Source organism: Sinohyriopsis cumingii, chromosome 4 (genome assembly GCF_028554795.1).
Source record: "Sinohyriopsis cumingii isolate HCF-2022 chromosome 4, ASM2855479v2, whole genome shotgun sequence".
Taxonomy (NCBI): Eukaryota; Metazoa; Mollusca; class Bivalvia; order Unionida; family Unionidae; genus Sinohyriopsis; species Sinohyriopsis cumingii.
The window spans coordinates 13,432,912-13,450,312 of NC_142964.1; the positions used below are offsets into that span (position 1 = coordinate 13,432,912).

The 17,401-nt window shown below is 40.0% G+C and overlaps 1 long non-coding RNA gene across 1 annotated transcript in view; it reads left to right on the plus strand.

The window, feature by feature from the left end:
- Positions 1-962: 962 nt before the first annotated feature.
- Positions 963-17,401, plus strand: part of LOC149800639 (uncharacterized) — a 28,241-nt gene continuing 11,802 nt past the window's right edge. Inside the window, exons 1-2 of the long non-coding RNA XR_016420415.1 lie at positions 963-1,071; positions 2,506-2,705. This is a non-coding gene — a long non-coding RNA (uncharacterized LOC149800639). The remainder of the gene's footprint in view (positions 1,072-2,505; positions 2,706-17,401) is intronic.

Sequence of the window (17,401 nt, forward strand, 5' to 3'; positions counted from 1 at the left end):
ATTTTTTGAACTTACTTTGCTAAACTGTAAAATAAAATGTATGAGTTAACTTTGTAATAAAAGAATGTATATTTTTAATAAGATAAAATATAAATTTTAGAATATATCTAACAATTATTTAAGATATCTTATAAAATAAATATATATAAGGTAGATTTCATTCAAACATATAATATAATTTAATAATGTATTAACTTTATAACAAGGCGTATCAATTAAATATTTTATAACATTTATAAGATATCTCGATTTTATTTGTTTATAACATATTTTATTAACTAAATCAGATACCTTTTTATTGCATAAGATATCTCACAAACTTAAGTAGATATGGTATTTATTACATAGAGGATCTTAAATGGGTAACGATTTAATAGTGAATTTATGAAACGAGTTGAATAATGTCCAGCTTTAGCTAGCCTTGGCGAGCAAAAGCTGGACATTATTCAACGAGTTTCATAAATTTAATTTTAAATCATTACCCATTTGAGATTCTTTATATCACAGTTTTTATTTCAGTGGAAATTATTTAGATAGAAAGAAGAACGAATAATTTTGTTCATTCTGACAGACGGTGCACATTTCATTTGTTGTGCATAAAATAATGTCCCAAAAAATGTTGAACTAGTAAAAGTAGATTGAAGCTTTTTACAAACTATAAATTAAAGAAAAAGCTTCCATCCGATTAAGCAGAACATTTTACAACGACAAAATTATTTTTTAAAACAGAATGATCAATGCGATGTGATGCCACATTGTTTGATACGGTACACAGTAGGCTCAGAGTATGTGTTTACCCTAAAATGTCACTTTCAGAACTAAACATTACATTGTTGCGATTTTTATATGAAATAGGATTACTGGATGCAAAAATTCCTCCATTTACTGCAATGCATTTGTGACCGGATATTTGCAGTATTTGACTGGAACAATAGAATGTACAGAAGACGTAAACAAATTTCTTTTGGCGTCAGAGTTGCATCCCATATGTACTGCGTAAAGATGCTGTGGTTGGATAAAGTTCTGTCAGTTAGGAGACCCATTTATGTCCAAATTCTTCTGTGAACAGAGGTGAGTTTATTTACTTCTATACGTTTACATTTAAACCACGCTTGTATATACGGTGGATTATATATGTTACAGATATACCGCTCCCTCCCCCCACCCCGCCATTAATAAGCAATACCCTTAGTTTTACTTCTTATTGTTGTTCTTGTCTTGTAGTTTTACGTCATTTTTCTCATTATGATATTGTTATACATGATATAACAAACCCCTGTGGGGGTAACATATCCATATTCAGACAGCGGAGGTAATTTTTCCTCAATTTCCTTTCGCGAGTCGAGTTCAAAAATGGCCGCCAAAAATGTTCATTCAAAACCAAACATTCCAGAAGGCGGGGGTAAAAGGTTTCCCCACGATCCCAGCCAATCAGTAAAGACGATACTGCACAATAATTTCATGGGCTTATTTGAACCAATCAGAATCACATAAAGTGATATTTTAACGTGTGGTAATATCAAAAATATGAAACTGCACATATTATAGGAAAACTATACCTACTATGTGAAAAATAATATATATTATAAACTAAATTAAATACCGTATTTATTATATTTCTTATAAACTCGGTCAGGTACCGTACATTATTATATAAGATATCTTTTAAACTTCTCATTCTTGTTTAAAATGTATGTCGAATACCTTTTAGCGATGTCTAATAAGGTTTAAGAGATATTTTATGTAATGTGTGCGGTATATTAATAAGTTTATACGATTTCTAGTTTTTCCTTTATAAATAAATTGATATTTCCTCAAAAAAAAACTATATAGTTCATAAAGCAGATAAGATATACGTTAAACTTTATCAAATGTATATTTTAGAGCATATATAATACAACTGTTCATTAATATATATATATATATATATATATATATATATATATATATATATATATATATATATATATATATATATATATATATATATATATATATATATATATATATATATATATATATATATATATATATATATAACTTTATTTTAAATTTAGATATTTTATATTATATTTTTATTATAAGGTATCTTTATTTTTCGATTATAATTATGTTATGATATATATAAGATATCCTGTACAGAAAATAACTTAAAGATTTGATTACATATCTTAAAAAATTTAAAAGATACCTTGCATAATTTATAAGTTATCTTATAAATTGTAAAATATATTTTGTAAATAAAATACGTGTTTTAAACGTATTTAATACTTTGTCATATATCTTAATTTAAATCAAAGACGTGTTTTAAACATATTCAATACTTCGTCATATATCTTAATTTAAACTATATATAAGATACCGTGCAACGCATATAAAATGTCTTTTAAAATTGATGATATATAATATAATGTTTTAAGATATATGTAAAACGTTTCTAAGATATCTTATATACTTCATGATACATCTTGTTTATAGAGCAAATCATTATTTGGCTTTCCCTAGGCCTATACTTCTGCGGCGAGGATGGCCACGCTCAGCGTAACTGTCCAAAATAGGAAAGGAAATAAGGCTCGATGGGATGACCACTGGTCTTCGTGACACATTTTAAGGTGACGGCTCTTTGGACAGCCAGTAGTGACAGTACATATTGCCGTGTGTATCGATAAAATTAACACCTATTAGGAAATTATGTACCAACGAAGGTAGGTGTAATTTTCTGCACATGCATTAATTGGGTCGGGAACAATCATCAATGCATTAATATACAAAAACGCAGTTGTTTCATGAAAAAGTACAATGTAAAAATTTGAAGTCAGATAAGAATTTCTTTGTTACAACCAGTTAAAAATTAATTTTTATCGCTGAAAGTTTCGTCGCACATGTAATTTTTGGTGTTTTAATTGTTCGTAATATTTTATTGGTACATTGTACATGAACTTAGTAGAAAGATGATTTTGAGTATGAGGTTTAGTACTGGAATGGTTGTTGCACATGCCACAACTTTAGTTAAAAATACCGTATATATTCGCTAATAAATCGAGTCCAACTGTAAACTGCACAGACCCAAATCTTCCGGTTCAGTATACGAAGGCAGATTAGGATCTTGGTTGTCTGCAGTTGGACTTGCCTTATAAGCGAGTGCATACGGTTCTTACTTCCTTTCATGGAGGAAATATTAGTTCCGTTAAGTAAAGATCAGGTCAATCAATTAGAAACTATTTTCAGAGAGTAAGTAAAAGATTTGAATAAAGAGTCGCGTCCAATTACATATCGAGCGAACAAGTTAGGAACGTGTATTCTACCTGGTAAAAATCGATTCGAATCTTGACGTTCGTTACACGGAGTGCCGCTGAGGGCTCTTTTGCGCAATTAAATTTGTTGGTGAAATCCCGATCATTCAGAATCCAACTGTTGCATTTCTCTAACAAGACAGCCCGTGCGCCTAACTTACATGATAAACTTACATTATATTGGAGTTTGAATGAAATAAGAAGAAGAAGAAAAGATAACACCAGAGAATTTATAAGATTTGTGTAAAAAAAAAAAAGCAAATGTATTTCAAAACGATCGTATCATATGAGTTACCTATTAGAAACATTTTAGTTACGGGAAATTTCGGAATTTGTTTAAAATAGCACATGACTTCTGCTGAAAATATTTAGCCTAAATTCTTTTCCCAATTTTTCCATATTTTGAACAACAAAAACGAAGGTTATTCAAAAGAGAAAAAGATGACTTTATACGACTTATTTAACTGATTTATTTTTTCAACGAATATTTTTTGAAGAAGTAGATAAATGACAGAAGATAAAATTACGAAGGCGATAAGAAATCTCAAAACATTAAGATGGCAATGACTCTCATATTTCACAAAACGGATTGTAGATCGTAGACTCCATATACTTAAAATACTGAATGCAGTATATGATAATCGTCATTTCCCATCCTAACTGGGGGTTATTGGAATCCATGTCTGAAGATGCTTGTAATACAGAAAATTGTAGAAGCATTGCTCCAGGATACACGGTACTAATGGTATGGAAAAATGGGAACCAGCCTGGAAATGGGTGAACATAAAATAGAGTATATATGGGTTAGGCTAACCAGGATTGGTTAATAATGTAAGTTCTGTTTCAGGAAAAATACATTTTTGAGAGCTTATCCTAGTTGTAAGTGAAAAAAATAGAGACATTATTTTATTGATGGCATTTGAGTCCTTTAACAGTCTTGAGTTTGGAACACATTACTAAAATTAGCATCTGACTCTTTGGTGCGGAATTGAAAGCATGTTTCAAACACATGCGGGTCCAGAAAATGCCGCGGTTCTAATCCTTTTCTCTACACAGAAACTGACATCCAGGTTTCATCTATACTGATAAATATAGATTTGATCATGAGCACTCAAACATTTTAAGTTATTGAATTTTTAATACCATGGTGTTTGCATAGGTTTACAATGGGATCTGAATTAGTACCGTGAGTCCTCCAAGAAGCTGCGTTTCAAAATTATTCACCGGTATTTTAAATGAAAAATATCCGAGGTGCAATATGGATTCAAAAAATGACTGGGAAACACTGAAGCTTTTTTAAAGGTGTTTAATTAATAAATATTCAAATTGAAAGATTTTAAACAGTTTTTGTTTCTTTTCCTTTTTCTTACTGTTAGTAGTGAATGGGGCCACCCTAGCCTCAATGGGGATTAGCATTATAGAACCCCTTGGGCCACTCTAGCCTCAATGGAAATTTAACATGGAGAAAAACCCTGGGCCACTCTAACCTCAAGGGGAATTTAACATGGGGAAATAGTCTTGGGCCACTCTAGCCTCAAGGGAAATTGAACAGGGGGGAAAAAGTCTTTTGTCACTCTAGCCTCAAGGGAAATTGAACATGGGGAAAAAAGTCTTGGGTCACTCTATTTTTTGTTTTAAAAAAAATAAAATAAAAATAAAAAAGGGGTAGGCAATTGAAAGTCAATCTCTTTTCGAGACCTATGAGTGGCCCTGAAAAGGGCCTTTGGGTTTCTTCTTCTAATTTCTTCTATTTCTCCACCAACTTCTTATTTTCTGTCCTACACTTTTTCTCTTCTTTTCTTTCTTTTCTTCCTCCTTTTTCTCTTCTTTTGGCTTTTCCTCCTCTTCTTTCTTCCTCTTCTCATTTTCTTCTTCTTTTTCAATTTTTTCGTTCCATTCTCTCATCCTTATCCTTTCCTCTTCATCCTCCTTCTCCTCCTTTATTTATTTCATCAGAGCATTGATCATATCCTTTACTTTTCTTAAATTGTTATCTCCATCTTCACTCGATGGGGACTATAAGAATAGTGATCCTCGTTTAGCCTCACTAACATTTGCTCCATCATACCCAAATTGTCCAGGACGTCTTGCAATGTTTTCATTTTATCAAGCTGGTTTGAAGCCATCTTCTTTTTTAGTCTCTGTAGAATGGTTTGAACGACGAATGCTGTGGGTTCTTATAGTGAAAGCGCGGACGTGATGGAAACATCCCCTAAAACAAAATTGATCTTACCTAGATCATGACCAAACAACGTGCGGACGTGAAGGAAAACATCCCCTACTTTTCTCATTTCATATGATCTACTAACCACATACGTGAACCAGCAATAAACAAACCCCAAATCTACTATTCACACACGCAAATCATTAAAACGAAATCCATAATCTACTATCCACACAATCGTACGTGAGCGGTTACAAAACCCAAACTATACTCTCCACATACGCTAAGAAACAATAAACAAACCCATGATCTCCTATTCACACAAACCTACGTGAGCGCTTACAAACACAAACACACAAACACAAACACAAACACATACCCTCACACTAGGAAAAAAAAAGTCAGTGTTTATATTCACACTACTCTACATACACACATTGGCAAATCGATTACTATATCTTTTCTAGAGATTGGGGTAGAAAGGGCTGTTTGTTTTTTTTTAACTCCATGACACCTGGTTAATGATGGCACCTTCCAGGCCTGGCACCACAAACACATCTTCTTCCCCAGTCTCTTTTCACTCTTTTTGGGGGGAGAGCAGAGGCGGGATAAGTGGCTTCAGAATCCCAATTTTCTGTCTCTGGGATTCTGAAATTTCCCCTCTCCTCTTCTTTGTTTCTTCTCTCCTCCTCTTCTTTGTTTCTTCTCTCCTCCTCTTTCATCCTTCCCTCTTCTACTAGGGCCTCTGCAGCCAGCTCATTCACTATACGCCTGGCATATTCCAGGTGTACATGGAGTTCAAGCAGTTTAGCTAGTCTGGTGTTCATTCTGGTGGTGTTGATCAATCAACAAGGGTAGCTAGACTGCCGAACGATTTTTAATTTATACTGAAAGCGCGGACGTGATGGAAAACATCCCCTAAAACAAAATTGATCTTGCCTTGATCATAACCAAACAAACGCGCGGACCTAAAAGAAACACTCACTTTTTTATACTACCCATTACTAATTTAAAAATTTTCATTAATCACTTCAATATACTATCCACATACGCAAAGCAATCAAACCCCAAATCTACTCTCCCCACACGTCAAACAGCAAAAAAAACATGATCTTAATCTACTATCCACACAAACGTACGTGAACACTTACAAACAAACAATCATATACACAAACACATACCCTCACACTATAAAAAAGAGTCAGTGTTTATATTCACACTATTCTACATACACACATTGGCAAATCGATTGTTATTTCTTATCTAGAGTATTGGGTAGCCCTGAAAAGGGCTGGTTTTTTTTTTTTTTTTTTTTTTTTTTTTTTGTTTGCTATGGCAATCTTTTAGTTTCTAAGAATGCGACGTCCTCTGAGGATAGACTTTCTGACGATAGGTCTGCTTCTTCGGAAAGAGAAGAAGAACTCTTTGGTGTCGATACGACAATCGACAAAGCCTCTCTCAGGTTCAGGTTCCTGCTGCTGCTGCTGTTGTTGTTGCTGTTGCTGCTGTCTCTGAAGTCTGTACTTCTCTGTCCATTCTTCTTTCTCCCTGTTCACTTCTTCTCTGAAGAGCTCTTCTATCAGGTCTTCAGTGACTTTTAGGATTCTCACATTCTCTATCTCTTCTGGCTTCGGTATCAGACTGTGTCTGACCCTATGCAAATTCACGTAGGCTTCGTTTAGCTTAGCTAGTTTGGAGCACATCTTCGTAGGAGGATGAGTCGACAATGGATGGTTAGACTGGAAACTCCCCCCGGTTCTTAAAGTCAAAGCGCGGACGTGAAGGAAAACATCCCTCCACGGTTTTCGAGCCGGAACGATCAATGAGTGTCATGAGATAGATAGAGAGAAGTCAAAGAGCATGAATCAACATTCTTATAGCCAAACAAAAGACAAAGGCATTTTTTCAAAACACAACATTTTTTATTCAAAAATCACTTAACACTAACCAAAAACTCTAACATTTTTAACAATAATCCAACAATATAACATCAAACATTTTTTTTTTAAATGACAAACATTTTTTCAATTTACACTCTACTTTAAACAGGGCTGACAACGTTGTGAATGAAATTGTGATTTCCACTGTTGGAAGTCATTAGGCCATTGATGGACACTACGTTTCCTAGCTTGAGACAAAATATAAGCATAATGGTCACAAAACCATCGATCTACTTTCACATCGTTTCTAGAAGAAGAACGAGGATCAAAATGAGTCACTAAATGTTCTAAGGAATAACCCAGGCTGCGATGATGCAGAAAATACACACAATATTGTCCACACACCAAGGAATCTGTGCCTTGTAATTTCACATTATTGAATCTGGTGGTCTGAGCATTTCTTCTCATAAAGTCGATGATATCGTCTTCCAAAGGGGGCAATCCGTACGAATCGAAATATTCCACACATCCTTCTTGAGGAAAGTAGACGGCTACCCAGTGGGTTCCTGTGAGATGACTGTCGTCCGTGTTGATCACGTAAGCTAGATGGTCTTGAGGTTTGCAATGAGGGAGTTCATCTTTAGCACAGACGACAGGATTCCAAGAAGCAGTGTACGAACTGTGGTTCAAAAGGTAATAAAGTTCCCAGGTATCCATGTTTTGTGTTGGTTTTTTTTCTTCTTCACTGGTAATAATATGTCATCAATTCGATCCTGACTTTTTGCTTGAAAATGTCTGACAAATAACCGTTTCTTCGTTTCGTCTCCTCACTCTGATTCAGGAGAGTTTCGATACGATGGATCTCTTGAGTGGTTAATGGTGGACAAGAATGTTCACGCAAGTCTTTATACCACTGATGCAGCACGACTTCGTCCGAGATGAGACTCCAAGCTTCGTCCAGATACTCGTCCAATTTTTCTTCTTGACTCAGCATCAGACATTTATCGTGTTGAATTTGACTGGGATGATCGTTTTGACATCCATAGCAATTTTTCTTGATCAATTCCGTCATTTTTTCGACCAAGATTTGGCAAAACAGGAGACTAAATGCGCTTCTTGTTCTGGCCATCTTGACTTCATCATGACAACCTCTTCGTCTTTGTCTTGGGATTCTCCTTCCACGGTCTCCTCACATTTCATGTCCAAAGCTTCTCCACTAGGTAAAGAGGGATAACAGTCTTCCATGGCTTCTAATAGTCTAGAATGACTTCTCTCAAACTGTTGATTTCTATCGTATTATCGAATTCTGCAAACAGAATGACGTTCACCGTTTCATCAGGCTCTCGGTTTGCAAACTGAATTTCCACACGAATCTGGCCGGATTTTATAGGGTGGAAATGTCCCTCGTCGCTACCTTGGTCTGGAGTGAAATCAAAAGCCCACAAAGCGTAGCCTCCTGCGTCGTCATCGTACGTAATGCCGTGACTGGTGTTGGTTCCTAACTGTCCGGTGGCTTCGTACAGGGACAAGTACGATCTCAAGTAATTCTTCTTCGTAAAGTCCGGTTCGATGGGTCGAGTACACAAGGTCTTGCCATCGCGACTGACTTCGATCTTGGACACACCAAAGGGTTGAAAGAAGAAAGGATTTTTAGCCAAAGCTCCGTTGAAGGCTTCATTGCTCACGATACCAACGATTAAACGTTTGGGTAGCTGTCCTTGGAACAGATGATCTTCGATCATGGATCGTTGCCCCTTGGGAATGGTGAAGGTTTTCACTTCCACGCGTCGTATCGGATACTTAGCGGTCGTTCTGCTCAAAGTGTTACTGATGTCGTTTCCCACTTTAGGTAACACTTCCACGCGTCGTACGTAGAGACTGTCTTACTCGATGACAGTTTTGCAAGCGGCAGTACCTATTAAATGGAAAGCGGCACTGCTACGATTCAGTCTCAGGCGAACATTCACCCCATTCAGCAAATATTTCTCATGCAAACACATGTCCAAATGTAAACGATCCATCAGTTCTAAACTACGACTTTCAGCAATTTTCTTTCTTCGTTCTACAAATCCCGCATTGTGTGGATTCTTTGTATTAATTTCGAATGTTTCAAATTCGCCCGCATCGTCAGCTTCCCATACCACACAGGCATCGAGATGGGTGTTCTTGGCGTCTATTCCGTTCGTCAAGAGATTTTCCAAGTAGGCACGATAAGGGTAAGTATCCATGCTGCTACTGACTAGTTTGTTATTCAAGTACAAGTCACTCCACTGAACAAGGAATGCATGAAATTGTTGACGGGAGCTATTACCTCATCACTTTCTATGTTTGTGTTGTCATCTTCGATAACTTTGACTTTCAGGTACAAGTAACTGCTATTCAGATCGATGTAATCTTCGGGCTGTCCTTTGATTTCAAACTCGATGGGAGCGGAGGCTGTCAAAGAGGAGACGGGGTGAAATTCCACCCACTGGGATTCTTGCATGGTCATCATGGTGGGTGGCATGGCAAACAGATCCAGTTCCGACTTGGAACAGGCACAAGACTCTCGATGCATCATTTGTTTTCTCTTTCTCAATAATCGCAAACGTCTAAGTCTCGAACGGTTCTTCTTTTCTTTGTCTTTCTAGCTTTAGAAGTGTGAAGTCTGGTGAAAGGGTATTTTCTTCGTCGTCTCTTTCTGCCTTGTCCTTGCTGAATGCCTACTCAGTAGCGTGCAGGGCATTTATAGGTGTGTCGCGTCGGCCTAAAATGTCTTTACCCGTTTGCAGCAAGACATTTTTGCCTGCCCTCATGAAGGCTTCTTTGGGATTTTTTTTGTCGATGATGACATCTTTCAAGGCCTGCAATCCGCGTGTCACCATCCGTTTCAACACCGGAGCCACAGAACGAAAGACCGATTTTAACATATCTCCTAAACCGTGTCCTCGCTGTCGAGCAACCCCTCGGTACACTGGATACATGACTTACGAATCGTGAGAGAACCGTTTTCGAAAATGGAGTTTCACCGTGACTTTTCCTTTGGTGAATGGAATATTTTGTCCCAGATCTCCTTTTATAGCAATGTTGACCGTGTCCAAATACGACTTGCTGACAGGCAAATAGTGAGGATGTACGAATTCGCGGTGAACGTGGTAAGTGTTTCCACCTTCCTCGTCAGTGACCATGGCAGAATCCACTTTGAAAGGAATGACACGCAGTAACGGCACAGATGTGTGTCCCACCACGTTATACTCCACCACATCGGAGTACACAAACATCAAATTCAGTCCTTGGTTCAGTTCTACCGGGGCACGAAATAACTTGCTAAAAGACTCGTTGTCGTAAATGATTGGTAATTCCTTTTTCTTGATCATGGCCATTCTGATGTCCATGTCTCCGCCCAACATGTCAAACAATTCAGGACAAAATAAAATGGACACAATTTTACTCCCGTCAAATTTCATCAAGAAGCGACGAGCTGCTTCGTGGTATTCCATGGTGACACATTTTTTTTGACGCTTTCCAAAGCTTTCAGAAACACGACATTAAACCTGGAGGCTATGGTGCTGACCAAATGTTGACCACTAAAATAATAGCCTGGAGTAATGAACAAGTGATAGGTGGTGTACTTTTGATTGTTTGTGACAGGGGTTTTCTTCTCATATTTGCCATAGGTATCCAAGTACTGTTGCAATGGTTCGTCATGAACTTCCACATCAAAAAATTTTGATTGGGAAGGACATTGAGGACTTGAGTCGGGTGAATGATTTCTACTAAAGCCACTTCCCAATGGGCTTCGTGATCTAATGGGATGGCCTGAGGTAATTTGGCCGTGTAACAGCACAACGTGTTGTTGGGAAACACCGCCATGGAACTGTCACTGGGTAAGGTTAAGTAAAATTGGTTTTGGTGACTCATAATTCCAGAGTTCTGTGGCTGTCCGAGGGGTTACTGGACGTCAGAGGCGTGTCTCCGCCCAAAATAGGGTTGTTGTTGTTGTTGTTGTTATTGGAGTGGTGACTGGCACTGGCACTGGACACAAGGTTCCCGTTGTTCCCGTTCGAGGAGAATTTTAGGAAGGGATTGGGAAGCAGGTAACCGATGCAACTGCTCAATAAAATGGTCCACAATTGTTTGTCTCCTTGTTGCAAACTCAAATTGGCAATGGCTGCCCCGATAACACAATACACCACGAAGATTTGGCAGAAAAAGACGATTTGCGTTTTAGGCACACGTTCTCCACACCACACCCACAAGGGTTGTTTTTGTAAATCTTGCAGAGAAGAACTGGGTGAAGGAGTGGTCGACGTAGCTGCGTCTGTGTGAAAGGGCATGATGGTCACTTCTTTTTATAGTCGATGACTTGCGAAGCGTCGATCCTTTCCAACGTACTTTGACTTCTTTGACACGTCGTTTGCCCACTTTACGGGTTCTGCGTTCGAGAATGTTTTCGATGTCGTACACGTCGTCTTCTTTTTTGGTGACACGTTGTAACTCGGGCAAATAAAACGTTCCTTTGAGCACTTCTCCGTTCATGTCTTCCAATTTATAGACGGCAGGAATACGGCCATGCACTCGTCCAGTGACACGAAACAATTCGGTTGTCCAGTTAGGTAAGTAACCTTTGTCGAAAGTGCGTTTGGTTTTGCCAATGCGCACCCAATCTCCTACGGCCAACTCTCCACTTTTCTTGGGGACAGCCCTGGTCGGGGACGTACCAAACAGGCGCTCAAACACCAACACTTCGTTCTCGGGAGTCACTTCTTGCGTGGCACGTCCGATCCTTCGATGGTAAGATTGGTTGTACGCTTGCACCAGGTGCAGTAAGATGTCGATGTACTTCAGAGTGTGGTGATGCGTAAAATATTTCCACATGCGTTCTTTCAAAGTGCGTTGAAAACGTTCCACGATGCTGGCTTTGGTTTCGGGATTCTCGGTGGTAAAAAAATGAATGTCACGTTTCTTTAATTCTTTTTGGAAAGCTTGGTTCAGAAATTCGGTGCCTTTGTCCATTTGCCATCGAAGAGGGTGACGACCGCTTTGTTTCAACACTCGTTGCAGGACTCGCACTAACTCGCTGCTCGATTTGGAAGTCAAGGGTACGACCCAGGCAAATTTGGAAAAGACGTCGATCGATGACACAAAACAAATATTTGTAGCCACGATTGTAGCTGGCCAAATGAGAGACATCGGCTAAATCGGCTTGCCATTGATGATCGATGCCTTCCACTCGGGTGCGACTTCTGGTAAACTTGCGTCGAATGGGTTTGTGTAAAGTGTAGGTAGCTTGTTCTTGTAACCATCGTTGCACTTGAGGTAAACGGAGACTTTTCAGTCGAGTTTTGGCAGCAAGATACAATTTTTGAACTCCTGCGTAACCTGCAGGATGGGAGGGATCGTAGTAAATGCTGACTAACACCTTCTCCATTTTTTGGTGTGTTAATAAGTTACCCACTCTTCCGTGATGCTACTTTGGGTGGGACGAAAGGGTGGTTTAGAAACGGATTTACGTGTCCCATCGGCTACGGGAGTAGAAGTCGAAGGTAGTGGTGGAGGTGGCAATGGAATGGCTTTGGTCTTCTTTTCTTTTTTCACTTCTAGTTTCCCTTCTTTCTTTTTCACTTCTGTCGAAGGAGGAGTGGACATCATCTTTTTAACCCAAGCTCTCATTTCTTCTCGTTGGGGTGTGGGGGACGGGGTCAACAAAGATGCTGCAATCTTACTCGAAATGGGAGCTGCTGACGGTGTTTGAAACACTTCTCGCATCTCTTCTTCCTCAGGTCTTCGTGGGGTAGCATCTCTGGTGACCCCTGGGGATGGTAGTAGTGGTGGTGGTGGTAGTGATGATGGTGCTGGACTTTTCATCAAGGTCTTAAAATCTTTCAGAGTGGGTAGAGCTGTTTCGTCTAAAGCTTTCTGGTGAAAGAGTTGCAGTCGTTGCAAGAGTTGACCGTACTTTTGCGATTTTTCTGTTTTGGACAAATCTTAAGATCCATCAAGGACTGCAATTCGTGTTGTAATTGGGACATCTCGCTCAAATGGGGATTGGGAGGTAAATGCGGGGTGCGTTGTTCTTGCCAACGATGGTATTCCATCCATCGTTTGTAAGGCACTAAAGCTAGTTTTCGTCCTTCCATGGGGTTGTCAGGGGTCGATTCTGAGATCTTGGGACTTCCGAGGGCCTTCTTATCTTGCTCCCACCAGTCCTCCCAACATGGTTCCCAAAACTCCTTTCAGTAAGGGTCCTAACAAGAGGGGTAAAATGCCTCCACGTTGGACCAACATCTTCTTCTTTTGACGAATGGGAATTTTCTTTTGAACCATTTGGCGAAGAACATGACGATGTTTGCCTAAGCATTGTTTCTGGTGTTTGGACAAAGGGATCGTGCCTTTCAAGACGTTCAAACAACATTCGCACACGGTATCGATGACCTCTTTGGAGGCTGATTGAATGAGTTTTTTTCGTAGGGGTGGAGAAGCTTTGGACAGGACAGATAACATGTCCCCATGTTTGACTAAACGAGGAGGCAGTCCTTTCCTTTTCTTTCCTTGGGGCTGTTTAGAAGAGGGATGTTTTCTGGAGGGTGACATCTTTGAGTCTTCAGCACCAAAAACACTGATACCCCTACTTGGTCGCAGACCTTTTTTATACTGGAATGCGTCGCCACTGACTGCCTTTACGTCGTATCAACTTCAGGACAGGCATGACACGCCGTGCAGGGGTACGCAACGGACTAAATCGAGCCAGTTCTTGCTTGGACAAATCCAGTAAACTTTGTAACATGCCCGATCTTTCTTGAACTATGATTTTGGGAGAAGGTACTTTGTGAGCAGCAGCCACTGCCACTAAATTGGAGGGTCCTGCCACAGGGGAAGTTCTTGGGGTCATCAACGGAGAAGTTGTTGGTGTGATCAACGTCTCCAAGTACTCTTCAGTTCTTGGTGTCATCAACGGGGAAGTGGATAAACGTGAGGCTGCCGGAGACGCGGTCACCGTCGTGGCAGGTCGTGGTTTGCGAGTGTAAGGTTGCGTCCTCTTGCGACTAGTTTTCTTCTGTGGGCTTTTCTTTTTCTGGGGACTTTTTCTCTGTTTCTTTTTCTGGGGGCTTCTTTTCTTTTTCCCGGGTAGTGTCTGGTAAGAGGAGGGTCCCGCCACTGGAGAAGTTCTCCTTAGGGACCTGGTTTTTTCTTCTTCTTGGAGCTTCGTTTGACTTTTTTCTTGGGGAGAACTTTGGGGGCATTAGGATCCCATCTTGAGAGAGAGCGAATGATGACCCCTCCTAGAGTACCGCTCCCTCCAGGTTTCAAAATGATTTGTTTTTTGGTTTGAGTGTCGATGCGGGGATCGGCCAGTTGGGTCAAAGCGACTTTGTTTCGATCAAAAAAGCGTTTGGTTTGATGAGAAATCTGAATGATCCCTTGGAGTAATTGACGTGCCGTCACCGTGAACCATCGTAAGACTTATTTGAGACTAGCTTCTAAGACACGAGCTCGTATTTGTGGATTTTTTTCTCGACTGATGCCATACAAGGCACGAATCAATTTAACGGGAAGATGCGACTAAAGGGACGTCATGTTCAAACTGTGTGAGACAGACGAAAAGTGTCTGAGGTTTTTATAGATTTTTTTGTGGAGTGAAGTTAAGTCGAGGACGGAGACGTGTACAGGACAGGCCCTCCGTCTTGGCACCAGTGGTGAAACAAGTGGGCACGAAATCGCAAATCATCGGGGGTCGTAGGTTTCAAATCGACGAGTAAATAGGCGTGTGGAGTTTGAGTGGCATCGTCGTACGCCTGAGTCAGCCAAGGTGTCCCTAACTGTTTGTCTAAGACTTGCACTTGCGATTTATCTCGAGGGCTTTTAAACAAGACCACGTAATGCGCATTGAGACTGATGGTGCGATGGGCTTTACTTTGTTGAAACAAATTTTGGGTGATGTAAACGACACTGGCATTACGGTGATGCCCTTTGCGCGTGAACCACAGTTTAATTTCTTCTTCGTCTTCTCCTAACATGTCGTCGAAAATGACCAAATGGGTTTGACGGGAGTCAGAGACGATGTCGTCGTCTTCTTTAGGAATGCCTTCCACAAATACGATGGAATCGCCTTGACTTTCTCGCAAAAGGCTGTACGCCGATTGCCACTCTTTGTAACACCACACGATCCGCTGAGGTGGTCGATCGATCAAATGATGTTTATGTTCGATCAAACGTTTGACGAATTCGGTTTTGCCTGAACCGCTAGGTCCAGCAATGAGCATGTTAAAGGGATGGCGAAGATACAAAGCCTCCCAACTGGCACGATATAAGTGTTCGTCGATGACTCTGACAGTGGAGGAAGAGGGAGCAGAGACAGCAGAGGTAGCCATAGTGTCAGGAATGTCACTTGTGACACGAAAACAAACAAGACAAGAGTTTATATACTTTTTCAGGACACGTTTATTGAATGTTTTAAACATGAACACGAAAGACAAAAATACATAAAAGCCAAAGGCTTAAGTACAACGATAAAAGGCACATGATAACCATCAACGTGGAATAAAAACAAGTGTCTGTACAACATGTTTTGGGTAATGTTCTGACCAGTTCTGTAGGGGGTAAGGTCACACAAGTGTCCTCCCGAAAAGGTCTTTCAGGCCTGTCCACGACAGTCCTGTCCTGGGTGACGGGTTCTTCTGGCACCGTCACTAACACAGGTTGAAAAGTAACTTTTTTCTTTGGAGGTTGAAAGGAAGGATCACAGCAATCGAGTATACTGGGCCACTTCTTGGGTCCAAGCCTCAAAATCCCATTTTTTCCAGTCACGGACATCTGTCCAATGGGGGTGTAAGTCACAAGCTACACACACATCGTCATACACGTCTTGGGTAGCTAAAAGTTGACGAATCTTTTTTTCTCGTAGAGGTCGAGAAGTATCCAGATGGAAACGTAAGACTTTGAGCAAAAGGAGTCTCTCGTGAACATTTAAAAGCACCACTTTCATGTTGAATGGGGTGGTAAATACTGTTCGTAAAGAGTCCACAAAGAATCGGCTGGTAAACGAAATCCCAGAAAACAAGTCACTAAGACACACACTATGCGTCGTCCCAAATTGAATGGATACAGTTCTTGTGATAATTGATGGTAATGATCCACGGTTTGAATATGGTCATTGAGTTCCTTCCACGGAATATGTTGAATTACATGTGACATAAGTCGTGGCATGGCAGCCTGTTTTTATATTCTGTTTTTTTTTCGGATGCAATACACGTACCTTCTAGCCAGAGATCTTCGTTCTCCAGTAGGGAATCTAAATCTTGCATGATGTAACCCAAACGTCAGAGTTTGTTTAGAAGTTTCCTCTTCCGCTAAGTAGATTCCACGTAAAATATGTTGGTAATCCTTTAACTTGTCTTCCTCAATGCGTTGCACTAGGTGAATCTCGAAGTAACCAAAATTATGAACATGTCGATCATTGGCGACCTCAAAATTTTGAACAATGTCTGACCACTGAAACAATTTCTGACGAATCAGTTCTCTTATACCATTCAGGTACCAGTGGTTAAAGATCTGGTGACGTAACGGATGCAGAAGTTCTTTACGTTTGACTTGTATTTTGACCAGCTCTCGGTAAATGCGTTCTCTCAACTCCACAGGCAAAGCACGAATGTTCTCTTGTAAAGTATCCATAAACAGATTATGGTAAGTTACTTCAATGTCTCGGTCCCACTAAGGGTAAGTAATGACAATTCGATGACCATCGAGCATGTTCTACGTAGGCCGAATCTTGCGGTTCCCAGTGATGACGTGACACACCGCAACTGAAGCACTTGACTTTATCTCCTTCGCCCAAGTAGAACAATCCGGCTCTGGCTAATTCTTCGGGGGTCGGGCCTCCCAGATACTTAGGCCATTTTCCTTTGAACGATTGAAGACGATTTTCAAAGTCGCGGTATTCCGACAAACGCACAGGGAACGAATATTCGTCTTTCACAGGTTCGTTTCGATGAGGGTTGGGTGACATGGACAGGAGTTTGCTCAGAGCTGCATGACATCCGTAGGGAGGTAGATGTGAAGGTGAACATCCACCTTTAAAACGAAAC